The sequence below is a fragment of the Ammospiza caudacuta genome, chromosome 2 (genome assembly GCF_027887145.1).
Source record: "Ammospiza caudacuta isolate bAmmCau1 chromosome 2, bAmmCau1.pri, whole genome shotgun sequence".
Lineage (NCBI taxonomy): Eukaryota > Metazoa > Chordata > Aves > Passeriformes > Passerellidae > Ammospiza > Ammospiza caudacuta.
Window position 1 is genome coordinate 60,430,712 of NC_080594.1, and position 27,797 is coordinate 60,458,508.

Here is a 27,797-nt window from a genome sequence, read left to right on the forward strand (position 1 = left end):
AAGTGGTGCAAAAAGACTGCAATAGGTGTTGAGTAAAAATGTCTGTTGTGGTAACTATTCTGGGTATAGCTGCTCTTTCATGACAACTCCTTTGAATTATTTCCATGTGGAACAGAGCAGCTCTGACAGCAGCTCTTTTTTAGAGGGAGGCAATTTCCCTCATATATGACTTGTCAGCTGCTAACTGTGGGTGTGTAAATATAGCTGAAATTTGGAAATAGTGCCGATCTGGCAGAGGTTTTGGGCAGTTATTTATGACAGAATGGTTGAGTTTTACCGAGTTCAGATTGATGGTAAATGTTGCAGGGCACGTACATTACCCAAACTTGTGTTTGTGTGGAGCACCTTGACAGTTTTATATTGATATCAATAATACAATTATTTTTTAAACAGCTAAGTGGCAGATAAAGTATGTAATTTATATAATAACTATAAGAGTATTCAGGAGCACCTCACTTTAATTTTACTTCAGTCTTATTGACCTTTTCTTCCCCCTTTGCTTTTGTGCTTGTGTCCTTCTTTTCTCGTCATTCTCACACCTCACTTGGGGTTTCTCCTCCTCCCACTCCATCTTTCAGCCGAACTCCCACAAGACATGAGAACCTCCCTACATACCTCCAGCATCAGTAACCTCGTTTGTTTGTGAAGCATCTGCTTTATCTCTGCAGTTTTAACTCACAATTTTTTTTTCTTCTTGCTTAGTTTGTCTTGCACCATCCAGTGCCATGTTTCTGGTTTGTGTTCTGTCTCTGCTAAGCAATCTTCCTGAGTGTAATCCCTTCCATGACGTGCCTTGGTATGCTCCTGGTGTGTCAGCTTTTGATTTCTGTCTACACAAAGAACAGAGAGTCTGCTACACCCCAAGTTCCTGGGTCAACTTTGCCACTCATTTCAAAATAATTTCAGGCTCATGGGGCCTTAACTAAGAAAAGTCTTAAGACCTTTTAGAGGGCTAAGAATATGTCTGTCATTTCAAGCCAACTAAAGATGCCAGTACTATAATCACATCTCTCAACCTTCTGTAAACATCCTCTTTGACTGAAAGCTCTCCTCCTGAGAAATCAAATGAAGACTTTTCTATCCTACTTTCAAGGTGTTACCTCCCTTTTGATCTGGCTATTTATGAGATCTTCTCATCCACATGGTCGAGAGAGAGTACTATAGAGTACAAAGCACCTTTTCTGTCGTTATCTCCATGTCTGAACTGCCAGACCCTCTGTTTCCTAAAATTCAATAAATCCACTTTTTATTCTTTATTGTATCTAAATGTATCAAAATAAAAGAAGAACCTCTTCTTTTTTTCAGGAGATTGTCAAATGCTATTACTAGTCAAAATTTCACTCCATCACAGTATTGCAGAATGGGCAACAAACTCAAGGAATAATTAGTAAAAGAAGTAGAGAAATCAGCAGATTAGAACTTCCTCTTTCAAGAACAGTAGCTTGTTTTAGTTGTGTATAATATGCTCTCTAGGACAGAGTATTGCCTTTATTTGTGCTGTCTTTGCTGCTTATATTGAAAGCTTATATTGAAACTTCAAGTTTGTAATTTAGCTTGAGTTGTCTGAAAGCTGAAATTTTGTATGGGTTCACATTTCTTGCAGATGTCTGTCACATACAGCTGGCTGACTGCCCTCAAAAACACAAGGGAGAAAATAAGATCCTTGAAAAAGTGAAATACTAATGACTTGCAGCCACTTCATATCTAATAGCTAGTGAATGCACTTCTTGCTTGAGAGGAATGGGAACAGGGAGGATTGGAGTTGGCTTAGTGGTGGGAGGCTTTGTGTTGTTTTTGAAGGAATACTTGCAAGTTCTCTATTTGGTAGCTAACTTTCTAAAATGCAGTCAAATCAGTATGTGGTGATGACAGAAATAATTGTATTATTCTAACTTAGACTCAAAATATGTATTTCATTGGACAAAAAAATAACAAATTATTCAGAAAATATACTCTAATATGCTCTGCTGGGTTTCAGTGTCTCCAGGGAACTTCATTTTATGACTATCAGCTTGCCTTAAAGTCCCAGAATATGTGATTCACAATCTCACCATCCTATTAGTTCATGTTTCTGTTTGGTAAGTGAATCAATTTCTGGATCTGATGTGTGTATAAACAGCTTCTTTTTCCTTAGAGTCTCAAGGGAAATCATGAAATGTCAGAGAATAAAGGTACACAGAGATATAGATGAATTCCACTGCAGAAAGCTGAAAGTTAAGATGTATCTAAACATTAGAACTTTAATAAGAATTCAATGATCAGTGCTTTGCCAGCAATGTGACAATGTGCTCTCTCCCACTTACCAGCTATTTGTACACACTGTACTTTGGTCACTGGCTGAAGTAACCAGGTGAGAAGAAATTAAATCTAAGGATTTCCACTCCTGCTGTAGAACAGATAGATGTAATGTACCATTTCATCTTAAACCAAATTATGTACCAGGACATTTAGATACTTATTTCTGAAGACATCAGTGTATAATGTCTGATATCATAAGGACTGAAATGCTTTAATTCCAATTATGAAAAAATCTTTAAACTGAAAGTAGAGAAAACTGCACTAAACAGCTCTGTGATATACCTAATCTTTCCCCTCCTGCTGCCTTTCTTACTGCTTGTTCAAGTACACATGTAAAAGAAGGACTTGATCAAAAGCCCTTTGAAGTAGATGACAATCTGTCAGCTGGTTTGGCCACTGCTTGGACATCACCTGTGTGTTCTGTCTTTGTAACAAACACTTCAGAGATTTCTTGGGTGGTGATGGAGCATGTGATATGCACAATGGCACTGAGACAACGGAGTCTGTTGGGTGTTGTTTGTTTTCCTCAGCTGTTATCTGCCGCGCATTCCTGGAGCTATGTCTTTGGCACAGCATGCCTTTGCAATAGCTTTGCCACAAAAGGTTTTTGACAAAAAGAGTTTTGAGGAAAGACATAAATGTTATCTTCAGGATCTAAATGTTGTCCTCAGCTGACTAATGGGGGGTCTAAGGAAACCCCCTACCAGATGTTTCTTGCAAGGGGAATGTGATAGGAATGGACACCAATTGCAATGTGGGAAATCCCACTTGGATATTAGGGGGAGAAAAACCCAACCAAAAAACAAATCACAGTAATGGAATCAACCATTAGAGCAGGTTGCACTTGGAGATATTCAAACCTGACAGTCTTGAGCAACCAGATCTGAGTTGGTCACACCTAGAACAGGGAGTTGTACCAAGTGACTGCCAAAGATGCCCCTCAGCCTAGGTTCTTCTGTGCTTCTATGAATTCTGGGTTTTTTTATGTAGTTTGCTGTTCTCATCTAACTCTTAAATAAAGGAGAAATATTCTGTCTGTTTTCAGAACCTACTGGTTTGCTCTCATTTACTTACACAGATGAGAAATGGAAAGGTTGCTAAAGAAATGATTCAGTGAACTGCAAAACCATATACTTCTCTCTGGAACCATGCATTTTATACATTTGGTTTATAATACCCAGTAGAAAACATGTGCTGAGAGCTCACTGATTTTATGAGCTGAGATATCTGTATCCATGAATGAGATTTATTTGCAGTGTTTTCTTCTCTTTTCTTTTTAATGAACAAAACAAATGAAAGTATTCTGTAGTTGTTTGGAATATTAAAACATGCCTGCTTTCATACTGAAAATAAGATCAAGTCTAATAAATGTAATTATTACCACTCATAGGTCTGCTTTTCCATATAAATGTAATCATTTCTTCTTGCTGTTTCTAATAATCTACATCTTACAGGATTCATGTCTTTTGCACAGTGTGCTTTTGCAATACTTTTGCCCCAAAAGATTTCCCTTGTGAAGTTATTAAAGTCAAGACCTTTAAAAACTCTTGTCAAAAACTGAGAATTAGGTTCTGTTTGAAATGCACTTATGTTTTAAGCAATTTTTCAATGAAATAACCCAAGTGTGCCTTTGCAAATTAAGAAGTTACACATTTCTCCTTGAAATTTATTTTTTCCATTTTTAAGTAGAGAATTTATAAACTTTTTAAAAAGCTGCAACATGAAATGTACTATGAGCTGAAGCTCTGGTCAATAAATTTGGCTTGATTTAGGGTTGTAAAACAAACTTCATATGTCAGAATTTCTTGTAGCATGGAAGAATGATCTCTTATTCGGCACACAATAAATTTCATAGTATGTTACAGCAAGGGATAGGTTATGTTTATGGAATATGTACATATGAAAGCTAGATCTTATATGGGTGCTGTGTTTTAATTCATCTGGCAGGTAGGCCTCACACATCCCCTCACTCCTTCTCCCTGTGGGATGAGGGAGAGGATAAGATGGGTTAAAGTGAGAAAATCCTGCACTGGGATAATGGCAGTTTAATGGGTAAAGCAAAAGCTGAGCACACAAGCACACCTGAACAGGGAATCCATTCACCACTTCCCATGGGCAGGCCGGTGCTCAGCCATCCCCAAGCAGGGCTCCATCACATGTAATGGTGACTTGGGAAGACAAATACCAAATACTCTTAACATTCCCTGCTTCCTTCTCCTTCCCCCAGCTTTATATGCTGATCATGACACCGTGTATTATGGGATATCCCTTTGGTCAGCTGGGGTCAGCTGTCCCAGCTGTGTCCCCTCCCAGCTCCTTGCACAATCCCAGCCACTCTCTGTTGGGGTGAGAGGCAGAAAAGGCCCTGATTCAGTGTCAGCCTTGCTCAGCTGTAACAAACACATCCCTGTGTTATCAACACTGTTTTCTCACAAATTCACAACATAGCCCCATACCTGCTACAGTGAAGAAAATAGAAATTAACTCTATTCCAGCCAAAACCAGTTCAATGGACTTCAATATATCTGTTCTGTAATCAAAGTCTGGAAACAGGACATACCTGTCTCGTGAAGGATAATAAGAAAAAGATGAAACGTCCCTGATTTGTTAGATCCAACTGGGTTGCCATCATGCCAGACACTACAGTAGCACTGCTTCTAGGTATGAAACAACCTGGGAAGTGAATGAGGGTGCAAAACTCTAAACTGCAAAGGAAGTTTACATTTTTTTCTAAAGCTGGTTACATCTCAATGAATGTTTCTGTCCTTCTCTGAAAAACAGAGTAGAAACTAGCTCAGAATCAGAGTAGTTTACCACAAATATCATATATAGGGTTTTTCTGCCTACCACATCATCTTATGGTTATTGTTGAAACATCTGGCTTTACAACTAGCAGTTTATTCCTTTTCATTTGGGACAGATCTTGCACAGTTCTGCCTGCCTGGGAAAAAGGAAAGAAATCCTGTGAAAACTGATGTTCTTGCAAGAAACATGTACAGTAAAGACCAGATGGATTTCATCAGTTTTATTTACTTAGCAAGGGCTGTTTATCAGTACAATATACAGATCATTGTAGGCTTATAAAAGACAATGAAAGAGTTGTGACCAAATCAGTTAAGTTTCACTCTTACTTTCTGAACATTGGCTTTCTTGGCTACTGAATAAAACTTTTGAGGAATAAAACTTTGGCTTCACAAAGCAGAATGTATTGTATAGTTTAATGGTAAACAGCCAAGATTGGAATTTTTGAGAGACCAAAACAATTTGTCTTCTTCCATGAAGGTTTCCTGAAGCATTTTCATGACAAAAGCATTGATGTTTTACACACACAGGTTACTCCCGGGCAAAGACTGCTTTAAATTGTATTTCATTTTCAATAGTTTTTCCATTACCTACCCGTTGAGCAAAAAATAGGCACAATTAATTTTTTTTTGCTTAGAAATATCTAATACCCTAAGTATCTATATGCTTTAATCTCCAAGAAACCATTGCAGAGAATTACAATATTCTCAAAATGTTGCCGTTAGGATAGATGACGATTGACACTTATTCATTAAGACATAATTGATTTCCAAAAGCAGTGGATTTAGATTCCCTTTGAAAGGCTTTTTTTGGCCCCATATTAATGAGCAGCAAATTTCAGAAGAGATGCACTTGTGCAAGCTTTTGGTTTCACACAAGCATATGTTCTGTGTGAGTTTAAGTAATGCTTATATAGATGTGTATGACTCCCGAAGAGGCAAGCAGAGAGAATCTTTACACATGAAGTGGAAACATAAAACAATAGCTAGGAAAACACCATCTAATTTAATGCACAGTGAGGCTGGGAAATTACTGTCGAGCAAGTGTCGTGTAAGCTTGCAAAGCAGAGCTAAACCTTGCAGAAATGTGTGAAGAGAGCTCAGATATAAACCAAGATAAATATCTCACTTCTATCCCTGGTTTGCTTGTCAGGATGTCCTCCTTTCCCTTCTCTTGCTGCTATTTTACAAGATGCATCTGCTTTCTAGAGGATGGGGGAAGTTCAGCTACAGTGAGTGTGAGGTTTTATCTGCTTTTTAAAAATCTACTAATTCTGTGGATTTGATAATCATCTGTCTATTATCTGGTCTTTGCTTTTGTTATAAAGTTAAATTCATTCTACTGCTTGTTGTTCAGCTGGCAGTGTGTTCTCAGCACAGACCTCCTTAGCACAACCGTGGTTCAGGAGTACCCTTCCAAAACTGTATGCGTGCAGTATATTTATATGACTTCTGTCACATGCCATGGAATTCCTTCTGGGGTACAGCACTGCCTTTCAGGAGGAAGACAGCTACTGATTCTTATTCTGGGGCCACAGTTTCACCATGGCAAGTGGCTGCTGTGGTGTTAGGAGCACTCAGCACACCTTGACTTGATAGAGATGAGTGCTTTGTAACAAGAAATTGCAGTGCCGGAGACTAAATTAGTGATTGATGTAAAATGGAGACTCCTAGATTGTAATTGTGTTAGCAAGATATGAGACGAGGCTTAAAGTATTTAATTAAGTGGAACAGTAGATTAACCACCACAATCCTAACTAAACACTCATAGAAGAATTGCAAAGTATAAATGCTCATTTTTGCTAAGTTGCCTCTGCCATCAGCGACTGACTTAGAGAGGGTGTGATTGACTTGAAGCTAATTTAAAATGGCTCAATTTAAAAACTAAATTTTAAATATTTTCCAATTATTCTTCTTTAATGCAGGCAGGGAATTGTGACTCATCTGTAAAGCATTGCATGGTTCACTGGGTGGGGAGAAAATGACATATTTTATCTGGTCACTGAGATCTTACCGTGTCATTTCACTTGTGTGTAGCAATTAAAGCAAAGCAAACCACTTACCTGACAAATTTAGTCTGTTGTTCTTCCAATGGAAGTATTATTACCTCTAGTTTATATTTGTTTGAGTTGCCTGATGGCAGGTTTCTCTCATTACCTTAGTTGCTGACAAACTGTAATTAGGTATCCTTGTGCACGGTGCTAGATGAAGAAGTTGCAGGGAACTGGTGCAGCTCCTTTACAGTTTGTTTAATTAACTTTGTGTGCTGGATCCAAAAGATTTGGGGAGCCTGGCCTCCCTTGCTTTGTCAAGCTGTGTAAATCCCATATCAATTATACCCCCTATTCTGGAAACAAACAGTGGAGCGAGCATACAAACTTTGAATTTGCATGACTCTTTGTAGGAAGCAAACATAAAAGGAGCTTGTATTCAGCCACAGTACATTCATTGTTAATTTGAAGTGAATATTTATAACTTTCTTTTTACTATTAGCCTGACACTATGAGCAATTACAGCAGTATTCAGCTAAATCTGCCCAGCCTGTGCCTGGTCAGAATTTTCTTCCCCTGTGTTTCTAATACATTTCCTACACACTATTTTGTCCTTAATGCCTTTATAGCTTGTTTATTTGAAACAGGTTTTTAATTATTTTTCAGCAGTACTGGAGACCTGATTTAATGAGCAATTGTTAGATATACTAGGGAGACGCATTCACCTGATTAATGTGATAGTTAACTGAGCAACAAAATTGCCTCATGAAGAAGCAGCTGTACACAGAGATGAAGCAGTAAAAAAGTTTGAGAGAATGTGAAGAAAATATTTGAGGAGAGATAATTTAAAATAGGATACTGGGCAAGTTGGAGGCTAAGTATGAATTCACAGTGTTGGCTTGATGGTTGGTTGGTTGGTCTGTTAGTACATGCATGTGTGCACACATGTGCCCATATTTGTTAGGAGACAGTTTATATAGGTTTGACTAAAAGGTAATGCATTGGAATGTTGGGATGTTCAAGGGCTGTGGAGCTGAAACTGCTGCAGCCAATGCTTTAGTGGCATACAGCGTTGTCCAGCTTCAGAGCTAATGGCTAATGTGTGATTTTGGAAAGAAGTCTGTCCTTTGAGAAACTGATCTTTTCTCAGAGGGAGGAAGGCAAGAGAGAAGTTTGATATCCTTTTGTTGTCAGAGGTCACGCTGGAGTATTTCTTGTGTCACTGGCTTGCTCCTATCAGCACCACTTGCATTTTCAGTTTGGAAGTTTGTGGTCAGCTTAAAGGATCAGACTAACATGATCACCACAGAATTTTAGTACAAGATTGTTCCACTCATGCATCTCAATCTCATCTTCCCTACTCTTTTCAAGCAGCATTTGCAAAGGACGATGATACAGTGGTAGCCCAGTAGAATCTCATGGCTAGATCATCAAGTTTTATTCCTGCAGAGGGCTGTGGCATCCATGGAGAGAAGGGTCCACAGGAGGGACACAGAGTGCACTAGGCCAAAAGGTGGTAGCAAACAGGTAGAAGAGGATAATTAAGTATGAATGCTAGAGGAAACACAGTCCAGCTAGTTTCTCTCATGTAGTTCCCAGCTTGGCTTGTATGATGGGTATCACTTTACAAACTTGAAAATACAGAATGTTTCAAAGTCGTGGTGTATTATTAACCATCCCACTCACAAACTGACTGGACCCCTTATGGCCTAACATAACCCCTCTTGTTTCAAGTTAGGGCTGGTGGCTTTGTGTTCCTGTTCAGTCATATACTAATAAGGGAAGGACCTTTTTTTTTCCAAAAGGAAAAGTGAGCTTTTTGTATGGGATGTTGTTTTCCTTTTCACATTATTAAAACAGATGAGAGCTGTATAGATTATAAAGAACTCACTCTGGGAAAATGAACTGACTTTCCGTGCAGTTGCTGTGGGAGCTTGGATTAGGGAGCAGACTGATAAGATGCTTTGCCAAGATCAAATCTAAGTGAAAGTGATCTGGACACATTACTGGGATTATGAGAGATTTGAAGAAAATAGAGAAAAATGAGAAGGCAATTAACACACACCTGTTTGGAAGAGAAAAATGCTCCTATGATTGTCAAACTCTCTGCCCCACTTTAACTGGTTCAGCTCCTCTCAGTTGTGACTTGGACAATTCTTTGCAAAACATTTTTACTTCCTTGCCTTGATAACAGGATGGAAATATAAATCGCTTTACTTATGATTTGAATGCTTCTTTCAAAGCCAGGAGGGTTGCTGATCTGATGGTTGGAGAATCAGAGTAGAATTGAGCAGATCTGGATTAATTTCAAGTTCTTGTCATAGCTTTGCCTTAGAATATTTTTAGCAGATTTTAACTTTTGGGGTATTTCTCGGCACCTCATTTTATTCATGTTGTCTGAAAAAAGGAGAGAATGATCTTTATGTTCCACCCATGTCTTACCAGTTTAGCTGGTTGGGATTTCTGGGGCTCTGCATGTCTGTGCCCTGGGCCAGCAGTCTTCCATCCTTCTCGGACCACACCTCTGCTTAGGAAGTTTTTGTCTTTCCTGGCTTGAAAGGAAAGTTCTCAGTGATCCTTTGATTTCGGCTGTGCTTGGCTTTTGTTATTTTTATATGGTGTGATCTTCAGACCTCTTGTGTGGAGGACCCATGGTGATGCTGGAGCCAGTGGTGTGCTGTGCAGGGCAGCTCTGAGCATGGCAGCACATCTTGGGGAGCCTGAAACAGGTCACAGCTCCACCGTCTGACTGGGCTCCTTCCTCATCTCTGCCTGTTCAGCAAATGCTTTAAACATAAATTTGTTCCAGGGTGTTTGGCTACAGATGGGTGATCTCCAAAATGTGCTGATGTGCTCTGCTAGATAAGGATCAGGATTTCTTTCTGGAAGAACTCATTACAGGACAGACACACTGGCATTGCTTACATTTCTAGGTAAAAGGCTTGACACTTTGCCATTTATGTTGCAGCCAAAGTAGACAAAAGCAGAACATACTTCTAAAATTGTTTCCTGGCATATAAATAGAGATTATGTAGTATTATAATTTGCCCATGCATTATATTTTAATGCTGTCAAACTAAGCTATATGTTGGCAGCCACTCCTGCTAATCTTGCATTCTTTATTCTTCAAACCCAACAAAAGTCATCTGTTGAACTCAACACTGAGTTGTTGAGTCCAATTTTTGGTTGTTTTGTTGTGTTTTGTTTGATTGATTGGTTTGGGTTTTGGCATTTTTTTTGTTTGGTTTAATTTTCCCTATTTAAAAAACAATCAAGGTAAGAGATTTGAAGTGGTGTGATCATGTGTTCCATCAGAACAGAGTTGTTCTATTTCTCTGCAGAGTCTTCTCCTATTTTTTATGAAGACCATCCTAAAAAAACTGCTGATTAAATAAAAAAAGAAGGCAAATAATATATTATACTCTTACCTTTGAAAAATTTGGGAGTTCAATTTATTCAATTTAATTTAACAGCTGGACTTTTATATGTCTCTGAAACTTGTCATAAATCTAAGACTGTGCAGCTAATAAACAGCAACAGGAAAAGTGGTCAATCCAAAGTACATGCAGTCAGAGCATCCTGTCCTGCCTGTATCAACTTCTGTGTAACCACATATGGAAAACTATGAAGCCTGGACTTTTAAAATGCCTGAGATAGAACAGCTTTTTAAACAAAAGCAGCAGCCAAAGTTTGTAAAAGCAACTGTCTAATTCACATGTGTTTATACACACATGCATATGTATGTATTTACAAACTGTATGATATGTATTCACTCCTGATACAGAAGAATGAATGGCAAAAGTGGTGTACAGTTCCTTTCTGAAGAGCTGTCTGCCTTCACTGTTCACCCCTCTTCCCTCACCCTTGCCCTCAAACTGACCAGTCATGTTTGCAGAGCTCAAGCCTTCACGAGCTCACGCTAAAAGGAAAACTTGGCATGATTTCCTTTTTTGTAACCGGGGCCCTTTCACTAATGGGCTTGACACAGATATGGTCCTGAGCAGTCCCTTAAAGGGATTTAGACCTCTCCCTACCACTGTCATCCCTTGTCTTTTGTCCAGGTGCACACACTGCAACTGTTTCAACAAAGTGGGTTCTTTTGTTTGTTATTTTTTAATTCCCAGGACCCAAATATTAACGGCTCTGGTAGGAGGCACAGAAATGTATTTGCCAAATGGTGCTGCCTCTTTCCTTGGATATGGGAAAACATTTTGTGGAAATGGGAAAACCAAATGAAAAAAGCCTGCCAGTTCCACACGCCCCCTGTCTGCGAGCATCCCCACAGTGGGTACGTGGGCTGTGTTACTGACTCAGGGGAACGGCTTTAGAGGAGCCCTTTGTTGGAATATTGGCAGCACATCACTGGACTTGCCGTTGTTGCAGATGGAGCAACTTGCTGAACAGATGGATTCTCAGTTTTCGCAAAGAAAAGGAAGGTACTTGATGTACCACGGTGGGAAAGAAGGGAGGGTATTCCAGGCAGATGGAAAGGCAGGAAAGAAGGCACGTTCTGTGCTTTTTGGGGCACTTGGAGCCTAGCAATCTCTTTCTGGCAAACTTGGGAAAGCATAAGTGCAGCACTCTGTGAGAGGGCAAAGGGACTGTAACAGATGTGAAGGAAGTTATTTGCACAGAAGCAATGAAAATGGAGGCTGAAACTAGGAAAAGCCAGAGTGTATAACTGAGTATTATGTGCTACATATGGAAAGGGCTCCTGCCCTCCACTGTCAGAGGTGCACTCTATTAAAGCACAGGACTCATGCCAGAAGAGCATAACTGGAAGAGAGGACTGATTAATATTTTAAGGTCTATTGTGTTGTGGAAGAGGCTAGAGATAAATATCATCTGCCTCTGTGAAGCCGGGAATCCCCATGTTTCTGCAGTGTGTGCATTGGTTTTGTGATGGCACAGTGGCTCGGATACTGTGTGGCATCTTTTCTCCTGCTGCTCTTTCTCCCCTCCCCATCTTACCTCACTTCCATCTTAATTGTTGGGGCAGGATCAGTCCTATGCAGCACCCAAGAGCCTGTAAATCTGACTTGAAATCATGTTGACTGATCCAGTATTTACTGCTAAAGTCTTCATGCAATTGCCAAATGCAGTAGGCATAAATGGAAAGAAGTGATCATATTTTGGTGTTTTGTGTTAACTCACTAAAACTTTTCAGTCACTTCATACATAGACATCAGACTTAGCAGAAATATACTTTATCATAGTATCATTTATGATTTAATAACAATGGAATTTTGCTTTATTTTTAACCCTTAGCTTAATTAGACAATTTCAGCATCTTAGAATGCAGACATTAAAGCTGTTTAGCTATAGTAAGGATGCCAATGACCTTGGAAATCCAGATTTTCTAGGAAATGAATGTGATAAAGGGCAAAAATGATATTTCCAAGTGTGATTCACCGCTGAAAGCAGCTATGCAAAATTATCACTTTCTTAAATAATGGGTTTGGCTTTTGTTCATAGTCAGGGTTGTGTCTACAGCAAAAGAAATGTCTAAATTATTTTTATGGAAAATAAAATTGCCTGGATTACATACCCACTTTTACATCATTTGTGCTCAATTTTGCAGGACTGAATTATCAGGGAGGCTCTGAGATAAAATGAACAAGGAATCCCATCACTGAATTTTAGTATGAGTATTTTTCATATTATTGTGTCTGGATCTCTGCCAAATTTCAGCCCCATAATAAATTAAGTCAAACCCACACTAAGTAAGGAAATAAAAAAGACGGGAAAACAACCCAAAAACTTCTACAAGACAAAAAGACTAGCCATTTTTTATGGAAAAACAAGTGGCCAAGAATAATTTATTGGAAAAGTAATTATCTAAAGAGAGAGTGGGCTCTTCTCTCTAATTGGAAATGATAACATTTTCCAGCCTTACTAAACACAGCAGAGGATTGTCATTTTGCTTCACCAACCTGGTTAAATTAAAGTTGAGAAGTTGCTTTCCTCTAGTTTTATTTCTCCTGACACCCAATACTGTAATTGAGCCCACTTCCCTTTATTTATGGCAAAATCTAATCTGGCTGCCACAGGGCCTGTGAAAATCAGGGAGGTGATGAGCCAGGTGATGAGCCAGGGTGTGCTTTCTGCATTGTATGTCTGGCTTATATAATCTCTAGTCACCCTCAGATAATAAATATTTCATATGTTGGACAGGTGAAAGGTTTTATTCAGCTGCAGATCTGCTTCCACAGCAACTGATTCTTCTCATTTGAACTGTTTAAATGTGTTGAAAACAGAGCTTGCTTTCTATTTTTCTCCACTGTGTTTTTATGTGTAATGTATTGTTTGTTTTCTCCCTCCTGTCCCTCCTACAAGCAGATACAGAAAAGCCGACAGCATTAACAAGTAATTCTAAACAATTTATAATCCAAACAAATTCTCTCTTCCAGTCAAAATGGGATGAAAAATGCCATTTCATTTGACAAGCACAGAGTAAATATCTAGAGATATGAAATTGCCCGGGTTAGCATCTATAAATACTCTGTATGCAAAAAAATGCATGCAATCACAGTACTGCTTTATGCTTTACAGTATATTTCTCCATTGCTACTGAGTGTTTCCTCAATACCATTGTCCACCAATTCAGTTAATCGAGTTGGGTTTGAATTTGGGTTTTTCTGGGGGGAAGGGGAGGCAGTATCCCAGGTCTTTTTCTAAGAAAGTTTTCCTTCTCTAAGAAAAGCTGCTGGCAAAAAGCCAAAGAGAAATGTCTGCAACCATATCTGATTTCTGCCAATGTTGGTGCTTGTGATGGATCTTCTGGAGCATGTCTTCTGCATCCTTTGCATCTTGCAGCAGAAGGAGCTCTTTGGAAGCATAGCTTAGCTCATTCTTCCTCTGCACATTTCACACATAGTGGGCAGCTGCTGTCCCTCTTGCTCTCGGGCCATCCTCACATCTGGACTCTCTGACATGGGGCATGCTGTGCTCCATACCTCTGTCTGCAAACATGGCTTGTGGCTTCACAGAGGAAGTGCTCTGCCTGCTGAGTCAATTGTGACTTGGTGCAGTGGTGAAATTTTGGTAGATAGGCTCCAAGGAAAGGGACTTTCCCTCTACCATCTCCTGTCAGGCTCAGAGACACTTTTCCTTGCATCTGACCATCTGTGTGGATGTTCCCTTGATGCAGTTATGGCAGAATGGGGACATTATTTCATAAGGCACACAGCTGTCTTAGGAAATAAGTTAGAGAACACATCTCAGGGTGTGATTTATGAGTTTCGGATGTGATGGAGGACCATGCATAGGTGGCTTATTTGATCTCTCTGTCTTCTTCTATTTACTGTATAGCTTCCTAGTGATGCTATATTTGGGAATTAGGACGTTCTAGATCAGTTTGGAAAAACTGTCATGACATCATGCACAACTGCTATTTTGGCTTTAGGGGGAGATGGAAAATGGGTACAGCCTTTGATAGGTGTCTGTGTCTGTGCCTGGTAGCTCTGTGGCAGATCCCCCTATTAGAAACAATTGAACTGTATCTGACCTTGCAGCCCTCTCCCTTCTGTTTCCAGGCATATAGATTTTAGCCAGCAGGTCTCTGGTTAACCCCTCCTCACTGTTGTTTATTTCCTGCCACTCCGCAGACACACCACTGAGCATTAAGTATGTGAACTCAAAGACGCTCCCTCTCTCCTGAACAGTCTTAGTAGCAAACAGTCACGAGCTGGGCTTCTCCAGGCAGAATTTCTACCTAAGAGACATAAGTTCCAGGAATATATGCCCTTTCTCTCACCCTTTTCAGACTTCATTAAAAGCATCCACTTCAAGAAACTACAACTGTGTTTATTCAAGCTGTGAATTTGGAAGTCGTGCCGGGATCCCTGCCACAGCACGCTTGAACCGTGAAACCCAGGTCAGTTCCATTTTTTGGTTTTCATGTACTGGCACTGTGCTGCAGCTGTTTGAGCTACCAGGTCTCTGTGGAAGCAATGCTTCTTTTAACATGCAGAAAACATCATATTTGATTTTATAACCTTACCTCTTGTAGGTTTCGGGTTTTTTTGTACTACTAAACAAAATGTCAGGGTGGCATGTCAGTGAACATAATGCATTCAAAAAGAATCATGCTGACAGGCTCAAAAACTAAATGCTCTCTTTTAAACAGGCAGGAACAGCTCTGATTTTCCTTCCTGCCCACCAGGCTATACTTGGACTGGAGAAGACAGCTGTGCTTCATCTCCCTGTTGCTCTGTCACTGTGACTGCTGGCTATTGCACTATATAATGCAATCTTGGGTTGTGAGATATGACCAGTTTCAATCAATGTTTGCTGAGGTTGACTTTGTGACTCAAAGGCTACTGACTCAATAGCCCATTAGCTTTGTCAGTGAATGTTGATTCACTTTCTCTCTCTTCAAGCCTTCTTTGGTGTTGAGGAGTTTGTGGGGTTTTTGTATTGGAAGGGAGAAGGATGCTGGGTTGGCTATTGCACTGAATGGAGCTGGAGGGGTGTTACTAGGTTTGTGTGAGGCACTTCCTAAAAAGTGCCTTATTTTTATTAATAATTCTACTCTAGAGCTCAGAATCCAAATTCACAGAGAGTTTGCATTTCTGAAACCTCATGTGCATAGTCTTTTACTGCAAGGTGGATTTGCAGAGGGAAAAATCAAAGTTAACAAAATTTGGTACCTGCAATGTTTGTTTCCCCCAAAAGTGCATTGGAAAACTCTGTTCAAAAGCACAGTACTCTTTGTCTGCTTATTGGGAAAAGATCTGGAGGCAGCAGTGCTTTATGCAAGTAAATTTGTTGGTGTTTGACTCGTGGTTCTGCCTTCCCTTTAATTCCTGTGCCCTGATCCCTAGTGATTGTATGCTTTGATGTCTCTAGAGTGCCCTTGGAGTGAGTGCTCCTCTCAGTGAAAGTCATGCTGCTGTCATTTTTTAATGTTTCATACAATGGTGAAGAATAATCTGGAATACACCCAAACATGGGCATTTCATCACCATGAAGCCTGCAGTTAGGGCCATCGTCCCATTCAGTCACCAAATAAGAGTCTGGAGAGCAAATACCATGTCCAGCTCCACATCCTCTCTGGTTCTTCTGTGGTATGTTCAGTTCCTCCGCTTCTAAGCATATTTTCCTTTTTTCCAACTTTTTTCCTTTGTGCATTTGTTCCTTGTTTAATTATTTTAGGTCAAGTCTGCAACAGCTGGACAGAATGCATTAAAGACAAAGGTCTGTGATTTTCCTGTGGCAGAAAAATTTGTATAAAAAGATAAATATCTTTTTGGGTGTTATATTTGTCTAAGACAATGGGAGGATAGGTTCTGAGTGGCTGGAAATGTTATAACTGCACTATTAATGTTTAATTACTATTGGCAGCCAAGAAATGCCTTTCTGCATTAACCAGACACTCAGCTTCTGAGATGTGCCTAGGTGCAAGAAAGTGATAAAGCTCATGAAACCGCACCTCTGGGAACATGTAATGGGATCTTTCCTGTGATATGCAAATTATGCTGCCAAGTTGCTGTGTAAACAATTCATGGGAGATGTAGGGAGAGGTAGTTAAATAACTGGATCACATATCAAAGATAAAATCTATCACTGGGAATGGAAAAATGTGTTAAAATTGTGATTTTGCTATTAGAAATAAATAAATAATGAACAGAAAAAATCTTTGCCCAAAGCATATAGCAGCACTGAAGAGTAAATAGCAAATGATTTATCACAATTGTTGCAGTTCAGAGTAAACAAGTATTTAGAAAACCAGTGTGCACAGAGTTTGTGAAAACCAAGACTTTTCCTAGTACAAGTAGTCTAGCCAATTATGCTGGTGGGTTGGGTTTTTTCCTTTTTTTGTTTTTTTTTTTGGTAACTGAGAAAAGATTACTTCACAAATGTTAATTTGGTTACTTTGCAGGCAGAAGATATGCACTGCTTGCTTTTCAGTGATAAAACCAATCCTGTCATTTCTATTCTGGGCATGAGCAAAGATCTCAGGCAGCCCAGCAAAACGTATTTCAGGGTCATATATAGCCACAGATCAATGAGTGTGAGCAAACTGTATTGATACCAGCAGAAGCTGAGCTCATGCCTTCAGCTTGAGTTTCTAATTTTTGTATTTTACTCTGTATGAGGAAAGGATTCCACATAATAGCACTCCTCCAATAAATCAAAGATTACTCTTTCACAAATGATACTGAAGCCTTCATTGATTCTCTGTCCAACTTGACTGTTCTTCCCCAGAGGTCAATTCCTGTAGCACTTGTCTTCCCTCAGCCTTTTCCTATATCTGCTGTTCATTTAGGCTCTGATGTAGCTCAGTTGAAGCCCAGTGAGAAGCCTCATATCCCTCCTTAGTGGGAGCTGCAACATGTGCTGGAGTCCTAAGGGGCCAGCAGCAGAAAATTTAAGAAGGCAGCAGGGAATATTAAAGCATCATGAGTCAAGGGAACTGTTTTTGACCTGCAACTTTCTTTTGTTTTGCTTTGTAGTAGGAATGATACTCTAGATAGAATTGTACAGTCACAATAAACAGATCCCACATTCAACAGATGTATTGAATTCCATTCTGTGTTTAATCACCAACAGAAACTATGTCAGATGATCTTCCACCAGGAACAATATCTCCTAATTAACAGTAATTAAGGTATATTATAACTACAGGATATGAAACTAGATGGATCTGTCTCTTGACATTTCATATTTGGATTTTTTTTTCTGCTAAGTCTCTTAATGTGCTCCAATTAATGCTAACAGAGGCCAGGCCATTCTCAGTGATGGATCTGCATACGTGAATCTTAGTACCACTGAGATGAGATGAAGTATGAATCTTTCCATCATTAAACTCCCCTTAGAAACATGAATAAATTCCAATTAAACTGAATTTACTAGCAGAAATGTTGATGAGGAAGCTAAGGGTCAAAGCTTGATTGTCTTTTCCTGTAAAATGCAAAAACCTGTGCCAGACATGACAGGAAAGTCGGGTGGCCTGTCTGCAGAATCTTCAGAAGTTCTGTAGCCATTCATAGCAGGTATTACATTTCTTTTCATTCACTGAGAAGTCACACAAAACTGTTTTGTTCAGGCCCTATTTGAATGAGCAGATTTTTAATTTTAGTGCCCCAAAAATTTTTATCATTCAGAAAGTTATTGCTTCTCTTTCTGCACTGTGACAGATACCCAGTCTTTACCAACTGATAAGCATTTGGAAACCTAATCAGTAGTAAACCTGAGGTATAGTATTTGTGTAGATAGCTTAACAATTAGGACGCTTAAACTATTCCTAAATGAAAGGAAATTGCCATCTTTAAAGAGAGAATTTCCTAGCTCAGGCATTTCTGGACGTGTAATTAAACTAAATACACCACTTCCTTGCCCCTAGCCACAGTTGTCCTAAAGAAGATTAACAACATTGAATTTCTACCCAGGCTGAAATCTTGTTTGTATCCTGAAATACCTGAAATACAAAAATCTTGTTTGGACCCTGAAATAACATGACAGTGTAAGTGTACTACAACTCCATCTGGTGACTCCTCCCAAAATCAGTGATGCTTCATTGTGTGGCAGTGATGCCCTTTGCAGTATCTCCAATCCATGGGACTCAGGGAGGAGTTCATTATTTCAGAGATGAGTCTAGAACCAGAAACCAGGCTTCTGCAGAGTTTACTATGGTGAGAAGATATTTGTTTGAAGTAATCTATTAGATGTCGTAGAGCATATGCAATCAGATCTTGCATAAAACACTGGGGGAAAAAAAGATTAAAAGCCTGTTTTCCATGCTATTCCACTGAGCAACTCTATTATGATCCAGCCTTAATTTAAGTGATCTACTGTATTTGTGATTGCACAACATAATCGTGTTCCTGGGATTGTTATTTCTTTCTGTCATTTATTTTTAGCTACCTCAGTTCTCTGCAACTTCTTGAAGAAAATATTTCTTAGATTTACTTGAATTGTGTTCTCAAGGACAATTGTAGTTCACCTTATCTGATTGAGAATTAGCATGATTACAAACTTTTAGTTTTCTTTTAAGATACCAGTAAACATTTTTTTTAAAGTCTCATATTTTGCCTGCATCTTACATGCCCACACTTGCTTGATCACATGCAGGAAATATTTTTGTACACTGGTGCTATGCATGACTATGAAAGGAGCTGTAGATAGAACAAGATGAGATACAGGCTGTAATTTACACCTGACAGAGTGTGAATTTCATTGCAAGTGCTTTTAAAGGAAACTTGCTATTTTCTCCATGTTCAGATAAACAGTAATTCCATAGGAAAATGTGATAATTGAGTTTGTTTTGTTTATTCCGCTCTGCTTTAGAATTGAATTTTATGGGGAAAGAATATTCCTCAACCTGATGCAATCCTGTGTTTTCTGCAGGCCCGGGTCATGGTCCTGTGATGCTGGACGTACCCCATTATCAGAGAACAGCCTGGCTAGGCAAGATTAATAAAGTCTGGGATAAAGAAAGTATAATCAGACCATTTCATGGGTGGGGGATCAAGGTATAGATGGTTTAAATTGCTTGCCAAAGGTGTGTTACAGAGCTATATGCGGAACAGGAATCTCCTGGACCCCTGTCAAGTTTCTTTTTCATTTCTAGAGAACTTAAGACCTGTATTTGTTTTGGCTGAATTGCAGTTTGGATAAGTTGGAAGACATTTGGAGGCAGAAGGGCTCTATTAAGTCTCTCCCACCAAAAGAAATATTAGTAGGCAATTAAAAGAATAACAAATGGGATCCATTCAAAGTGCTCCACTTGCCGTTGCTCTGAGCTTCAGGCAAGAAAGTACATAGAGGTCATTTGACCTGACCACTTATATATCAGAAGCTGCTGGGGTCACTTAGGCACTCCTAAATTAAACCATATATTTTAGACGGAAATATAGTGGTCTCACAAAGCATTTTCCGTTCGGACCATAAATTCCAAGGACAGGGCTTTGTCCTCTACATGTATCTGCTTTGCACTTCCTGTAGTATCACCTGGTTAAACAAGGGCAGTTCATACTCCTATCAGTTTAATCTCTTGCATCATCGCCCTTATTTTGATTAATTTGATACCTCAGAGCTTTAAAGAACAAAGAAACCATTAACAGCACGGGCAGAGATGGTGCCAAAGAGGCCTGGACACTGACCCTGGCACTCTGTTCTCCTCCTGTGTGCCAGAAGAGCTCTGTGCTGCTGTAGGGAGGGCAGTGAGTGCTGGCCATCCAGCTGCACTGGGGAACTGATGGAAATTGCTGCACCCCAAGCCCTCTACATGGGCCGTGTCCTCTGCACATTCAAGGGGTGAGTCAAGATTGACTCCAAGAGAACATGGTACATAAATTTTCTGGATGACAATATAAACCAACAAGTCAAAAGCCATGAGATACCATATTCTTAGCTACAGGCCAAATGCTTTATTCATAATGTTGCAGTGAAAGTATTAACATTGCATTTGTTTAAAAAGTAACTGGGAGGCCATTTGTGACCCTTATAATACACATGTGGAGCGGTGCTCTGCTGGTTTACACTGGTTATGTTCTGCTTTATATTTTCCAGAGGGTCAATTTGCAAGGACCTTTACTGCGATTTATGAATATAAGTAACTAATTTACCAAGGTTTCACAAAGTGGCTTCATGGCTTCAGCTTCATGGTTAAAGGGTCCGCAAATCTTTTGGTCTTGTTGCTGACTTTGGGTTGTTTCTGATTGTATCTTGAAGGATAGAAATACTGTATTACGGTAAATATATTATTCTTGTTATTGCCCTTTTTATTAGAAAATATTTATATAGTGCAGTAAATTGACATTGTACTTTACCAACACAGATAAAGGCAAATTCTCTGCTCTGAAGAGCTTATAATTCAAATAAATAAAGACAAACAAATGTACAACACTTTGAAAAATGGTGGATGACAGGATTACTAACTACATGAAAGAGGTGGAAGGGGTGCGTGAGGAGAGAGAAGGATGCTATGATCATCATTATTCCTAGATCATTATTCCTAGTTTTACAACACAGTGGCACCTTAAAAGCCTCAAACGAGATGAAAGCCTGGCTGCACAAGAGGCTATGCAGAAGCCTGCCAAGGGGGTGGCCCTGTCCCTGTGTCTTAGAGCAGTGCTGCCTTACTGATATCCCTGCCTGGAAGGCACCTGGCTGAAGCCAGCATCAGTCCAATTAAAGCACAAGGAATGCCACATTTCCAGTAGTTTTTGACCTTGCCTGAGGGAAAAACCACATTATTTCCTGCCCTGAAGAATTGTAACTGAAATTGAAGAAAAGAAATGCTCATACAAGAAGATGTTTCAGGGAAAGGGGAATGGAAGGATTGTTGACTAGGTAAAGGTATGGCAGGACCACCTGGAGAAAAAAAGGGCTTTTAGCATCATTAGGTTCACCCTGATATGCAGCTCTAGCCTTTTCCATCCTGGCCCCCTGACAGCTAGTTACAAGGCAGAAACATTGACATAATTTTTGTTGCCTGATCATAGTTGAAGCACACATAGTAGCTGCTGTTTTCCTGATCTGACCTCATGTTAACTGTGGAATTGCTTCTCCCTCAGTGCCCACAGAGTATGTGATAATCCTAAATTTATGTAACTTGCTAGTGATCCCATAAACAACTGTTTAGAAAACAGGCAAAATTCCTGGCTCTGCTTAGCAACTTAATTCAGCCTCTGAGGAAAGCTAATGGGTATGCAGTAGCACAAAGACCCTGGAAGCTCTGCTTTGTCCTGTGGGAAGTGGAAAATATTCATCATTTCCCTCATTTATCTATGGCAAACTACCTCGTAAATCAGAAAGGACAGAGGGAAACTCCCTGTAGCTGTCCTCACTTCTGGTTCAAAAGCAGATGCTGTCCCCAAATATGGCAAGAATGATAAAGAAAGCCAGGAGCAGCCTTAGCAAGGCTGGTGGGCAGAAACAGGGGACTGTGATAGCCAAGAGGTGTGATTTATACTGATCTTTAAAATGGGATTTACAAGGAGCAAGAAAGTTAAGTGTCTGGTAAAGAAATGGGGCTAAGGAGATGGGATTCATCATTTGGAAGTAGGAAGAAAAGGTCCAGGATGAATTTCCTCTCCAGAGGAAAGGCAGATATAGGGCATCACAGTTGTTGGAAATGTGTTAGAGTGGGCAGCTCCCGCTGTCAAACACTAATAGTTATATGTTGGCATATTCACTGGGGATAGGCAGAAAAATAATCAGAAAGACAACCATCTCTCTGTCTCTAATTTGTATGTATCTATATCTGGGGACATTCTCATGAGCTGTTGCAAACTGAGTCGTGCTTTCTGTTCTCCTGCAGCTCGCTGTGCCAGAGTTATCAGGCAAAGGACAGGAGTGGGAGCCAAGTCCCTCAGGACTGAGTGTCTTGCTGGGATTCATATGGCATGCAGGTAGCAGAGTGACAACTGAGCTCCCAAGGCACAGTTTGCTCAGCCCAGCTCATCTCATCCCGTGGGGGCCTGACAAAACAGATATTCATATCCAAAACTGCAGCTTAGACTTCCAGCCAGGGGAGTGAGATGTGCACCTCCAAGGTGAGCTTCACTGCCTGGCAAGGTAGGTGTCTGAAACAGGCTGGCAGAAGTATCTGGTTCTCCCCATTGGCAATAACAACAGCAAGAAAGCTCAAGCATAGACGTCCACATTGGCAGAATTTAGGTGAGGTGAATCCCTGCCTTCCCTAATACAACAGCACAGTGTAACATCTTGGTTGTGAAGAGATATTTGGGTGAGAGAATGGCCCATGGCAGATTAAGGCAAGAGATATGCCTGTGTTGTAGGGGGAGTGTGGAGTCGATGGATGGAAACAAAATAATGCAAAGAAAAGCCAGAAAAAGTGTTATGAGGTAAATGGAGAACAGGAGGTATACTAAGAGGGATGGAAAAATTGCAAGATAAATGAGCCTAGGGAGCACACTGGCAATTTAGAGCTTGTAGCTGGAGAAAAGATCCTGAGTGTGATGTGCTAAAAGGGGATGGCAGCTTTCAGAGTGAGGACAGATGTAAGCTGATAGAAGAGATAGTGGGTTTTTCTCTGAAGCAAAATTTATCACCAGAAACCTTGAATTAAAACAAACAAAACAAGCCTAAATCTCTTTTACAGATTTTCACTGAACAGCCATCACTGAGAGAATACTTGATGGTATTGCATAAAGTTTTGATCAATATGACTTTAGGTGGCTTTAATATTCTGCAAAAAGTGCTCTGCAGATCATCCTTGCACTTAACCAAGGACACTTAGATGTCACCTCTTGCCATAATTTGACCCAATGATAAAAGTGCATTTTGAAAATATGAAAACAGTTTGACTGACAGGTTTGGGTTTTTTTCCCCTGATGAATGTCTGCCTGAAAAGACAAGGCTGCCTTAACTCCAGGAGTTCAATTATACAGAATTTGAAGGAGAAGAAAAATTATAATGAATGCATTTCAGAAACTTCTAAAAAGTTACTTAAAATAGACTTTCCATACATAATGTTACCATGTGAAACTCAGCTGTGTCCTGGTCCTCTGGGACTAGGAGGCAGCAGTCTGTGTTCATTTGGAAATTCAATAGCAAGGCACCCCTGCCTCTGATGGTGTGTATGATACAGTCCCTGGGGCTCTGCCACAGACAGGGCTTACCTGTCAAGCTGTTCATTTTTTCAGGAGGTGACATGGGAATGATTTCACTTTAGGTTAGCCAGAAACTAAAATACTTCTTCTGGAAGTGTGTCCTGGCTTGCTTTGGTCTCTTTTTTCTCCCTTTTGTCTTAGTTTTTCTTTAAAAAACTCAACCAAACAACCCTTTGTATTTCAGCTTGATGTAGGTTTAGTAAACATGAAGCAAGAACATTGTGTGGGGTATAGTGAGTGAAAGATATTTGATAGGTGTGGTGCATTTATATAGGTATTCTCTCAAGCCCAAAAGCATAAGAAATAGCATGTATAGCCTATATGACTCCCCCAGGTACTTTATGGCATCAAGAAGGCATTCCAGCACCTCTCATTTCAGTATTCAGCCTTTCAATGAAGTTGCTGAAGTGTCTTTGTTCAAAATCTTCTTCGAATGCTCCCCCTTTTGTCTGATATGCAGTGGTGTGGGATGTCATGCTTCTAAAATAATCACTGGTCCTTAGTAGCAAGTAGTGTGATAAAAGGCTTGCTATTAAAATACTGTTGTAAATAATTAAAATATTTCAGAATATTTTGTTGTTGTTAAATGAAAATGGAGTTAAAATGCAGCATTTAAAGAAAGGATTGTCCTAATTTAGTCAGTAAGTCACTGTTCTTTTAAATGGGAAGCAAGTGAATCACAATTGCAAGCCATCTTGGCAGGGTGAGAAACAGAGATGCAATCATCAATTCACAACAGTGTTTTGTGTTCAAGGAATAATCAGACCTGTTTTTATCAAGGCTGTGCTGTATTGCTAGCCAGCAATATGGCTTTTTTTTCCCTGTTCCAGATGATTTTGGAACTGCATATGCTTTTTCAGTAAGTAAGCTGGACTTCTGTAATGCTTTGCTTAATGTGCCTCCAGATTCTGTTATTTATAGACTGCAGCAGCTAAAATACATGCAAAACAAAAAGCACATTTGTAACCTGTTAAGGCTTTGCTCTGAGATGCCAGTGAAGTCTGGGATTTACCATGAAATATTACTGACTAACCTTTCAAGGAGCATCACCAGAGAATACCTGTTTATCTTGGAGACCTCTGTTTTATTTTTCTTTCTCTGTTGAAATCTTGCAGAGTTCTGCTTTCCAAGGGAAGTCTGGCCTTTGTGTGTACCATGTGTTATCTTCAGGACGTGCTGGGACAGTGGATTTAAGTAATGCAGCATCTCAAATGAGCAGTTCTTCAAGAAAATATGTTTTGTAAAATTGCCTTTGTTAAATATAGAGGGAAACTGTAAATATATTTTGATTTTTCTCTAAGTTGTCTTAGTCCTGTCACTATTAACATAATTTACTCATTAACTGTTTTTAGTGAAAATCAGTGGAAAGGATCCCTTGCAATCATGGGAAAACCTCCATATTTGGTTTACACAGTTAAAAGTGAAAGGTATTAATGCACCAGCACATATTTTATGAGTTTATAAGATGACAATGTAGGTTTTTAGTGGCATAATACAGAATGAACAAAGGTGTTTTAAATCATTCATGAGACAAAAAAATTGGAAAGATTCTGTGAGTGAACAAAAAAGCAGAGCTCTTATTTAGGCTCTAAGGGAGCTTATCTTCCCTAGCTTGTGCCTAATGAAGCTGTTTTCTTAAGGAAAGTGCTGGTTCCTGCAGAATTAATCTTTGCTTTCAAAGGCCTCCTGTAAAAGAGAGATGTGGCAGAAAATTCCATGTAACAGGGTGACTCTGAAGATGCTGGAAACCAGTTGGTCTTTGCAGTAGAGCTGCTGGGAGATTAAGCATACAGTGGATATATAAGTTAGGATCCCTTCCCAGAAAAAAAGATTTTGCTCCAGAAAAGTTTTGGTACCTGATGTAATTTTTGACTTGCTGTAGTAAATGCGTTTTTGCAACCTGTTGCAAGAAATGTGTTTCACTTCAATTCGTTTTGAATTTCTGAATTTAGGTGACATTTTCTAAATGTTAACATACCATTATCCATGCAAAATAATGCCTCTTCTTATAACACTGCATATGCAATAATATCAAAAATATTTTTAAAAGCCATCTTAGAATCACATTGGAGATGCTTTTTTTCATGTAGCCAGGAGGATGGCTATGGTGCAAAAATATCATTTTCATTGTTGCTAGTCCCATCTTTCTTCATCATCATAAGATGGCCGGAAAGACATGAACAGTGACTTACAGCATATCCCTGTGTAGCTTTTCTTTCTATTTTCCCTTCTTTACTGGGAGTCCTGTATGCAGCTGGAGAAACAAAACACTGGGAAGAATCAGTACAAAACACTTGATATATTTTAGAAGACAGCTGGAGGTAGCCTGATAAATGACCTGTACTTTGGCAGGTCAGGTGGAGTGTGACCAACCTAATGACCACTGTCCTGTGAATCACAGTGAATAGTAACAAACACTTTGAAATTGCCTTTCTTTTAAGAACTGGAAAACTTGCCTACACGTGACAGTTCACAAGATTCCACATTGCTCCTTTCCATCTGTGTTTCCTCAAGAACCAGCACCAATAGCGTTTAATGACTTTGTGACTTGTACTCCCAGGTTTCAAAAGGTTGATGCCATCAGTTTTTTCCTTGAAGGATTTAGTGGTCACAAAAATTAGACAAAGAGCTGAAATGACTGAAGGTCACTCAGCAGGTCAGTGTCAGAGCTGGGCACAGAACCTCCTCCTTGCATCCCAGGGCTGGCTGCTGACCCAGGCACTCCACAGAGCCTCGTTACAGTGGTGCATTTAATCAGCTTCACTCTGTGCTGTAACTCATTGTGGTGTTATGGATATCTAAAGGGTAGGATTTTAACTTCACAATCTGCTGTTATTGAATTAGTTTTATGTTGTGTTAATTTCTTTGTCTCATGGCATTCATTGCCTGTGATAATTGATGCACAATATATAACTGACTTCTGTATTCATTTGGGTAACTGCATTTAATTGCCTGGTATAAAATATGTGCACTAAGTACAATCTGCTATGACTGCTATGACTGAGAAGTGCTCATTGGTATGGACTTGAGGGTGCTTTATCTTCCTGACAACCTGTCTGAGGGAAGTCTAAATGTCTCTTGCAATTCACCGTCCAAGGACTGGTACTTGCATCATGTCTGCAAAAAGAGACACCACCAAAAAAGTATAATGTGAAATTGCTTTACAAAATTTTTGGCATCAAAATTTTGTCTATCAGAAGTTCTCAAATCAGGAAGTTTTTATTAATGTCCCTGCCTCTTCCAAACATCAAGGAATAGCATGGCCCAGAATATTTTATACATTTTTTCCTGTAAATCAGGATTATGGCTTTATTTGCTTCTGAAGTTACTCCCCTGGAGTAGAGCTACCCCCATGCACAAATGTTTATAAAAGCAGATTTCTTTTACATATATCTTCAGGTCATTAATGCCCAGAGGAGTATTGGTGAATGTAAATCAGGAATGCTCGCTAAAGGTGTGATGTCAGTGAAATGGTGTTGGTTAATGTCTGCTCAGGTTACACAAGATCCCTGCTTAAGCTTACATTTTCTTGCCTGTTTAACCAGTAACAGTGATTCAATTTATTATTAAGAAAGCAAAAATCTTTGCTAGTAGATGTATTTCTCATCAAACTCAGGATCTTGCTTTTTTACATGACTTAGACAGTGGATTTGTTTATTTTCCTTGCTTTTATTTCCAGTGTCATGAAGGGTGTAATAGTGCAATGTCTGAGCTGCACAAAGAAATGCTGAAATTTGCCCAAAGCTGATTTTATTTTAAGCATTAATGAAACTTTCTCTATACAAATTTTCAGAAGTTTTTAAACAAAAGCTAATGTTTGAGTCTAAATCAGGTATGTAATGCCTGTGGGACTATTTTAGCCATATTATGTTGCTCTATCTTAATGTAACCACTGAGTTGTCACTAGAAGGGGTGTTCGCAATAAGTATTTTTCTTTTTAAAAGAGCTAGTTTCTACAGTCTGTGTCCTTCAGGATGGAGCATTAGTTCTGCCTACAGCTTACTGCAAATTATTCAGTGTTCATAGGTTCGTTTATGCTTGTTATTCAGCTCTCTTCCACTGACAAAATAGCCTGCAGCAGTTCTTGGTTAGATAGAACTAGTTCCACTTTAGGCTCCTCACGT

The 27,797-nt window shown here is 39.5% G+C and overlaps 1 protein-coding gene across 5 annotated transcripts in view; it reads left to right on the plus strand.

Moving 5' to 3' along the window:
- ENOX1 (ecto-NOX disulfide-thiol exchanger 1) overlaps nucleotides 1–27,797 on the plus strand; it is a 365,352-nt gene that overhangs the window by 193,243 nt on the left and 144,312 nt on the right. For 2 of the 5 annotated variants that reach the window (XM_058825014.1, XM_058825016.1), the window contains one exon: nucleotides 14,856–14,966. The exons of the other annotated variants lie outside the window; for them this stretch is intronic. The gene's annotated coding sequence lies outside the window, so the exon portion shown is untranslated. The remainder of the gene's footprint in view (nucleotides 1–14,855; nucleotides 14,967–27,797) is intronic. 5 annotated transcript variants of the gene reach the window in all.